This window comes from Morone saxatilis, unplaced genomic scaffold (assembly GCF_004916995.1).
Source record: "Morone saxatilis isolate NCDOM2014 unplaced genomic scaffold, NCSU_SB_2.0 Contig18, whole genome shotgun sequence".
NCBI classification, from domain to species: Eukaryota; Metazoa; Chordata; class Actinopteri; family Moronidae; genus Morone; species Morone saxatilis.
In genome coordinates, this window is record NW_023339740.1 from 8,869,232 (window position 1) to 8,869,441 (window position 210).

Below are 210 nucleotides of genomic sequence, written 5' to 3' on the forward strand. Positions count from 1 at the left end.
CCACACAGAATTGGCAGCAGTTATGGGAAGCATTTAAGCCTCATGTAGGTAATTGTTTTCATTTAGATGTGGCACGTTTCAGTAAGAGCAGACAGCTGTTATTAGCAGACATGCTTTGATAAACACACTGTGCCACTTGCTTATCAAATAGCAGACAGACAAAGTTGCAAACTAGCTGTTGAAGAGCTCAGACATCTGGCTGCTCAATCT

The 210-nt window shown here is 41.9% G+C and overlaps 1 protein-coding gene across 1 annotated transcript in view; it reads left to right on the plus strand.

The window, feature by feature from the left end:
• ell2 (elongation factor for RNA polymerase II 2) overlaps positions 1-210 on the plus strand; it is a 16,333-nt gene that overhangs the window by 10,666 nt on the left and 5,457 nt on the right.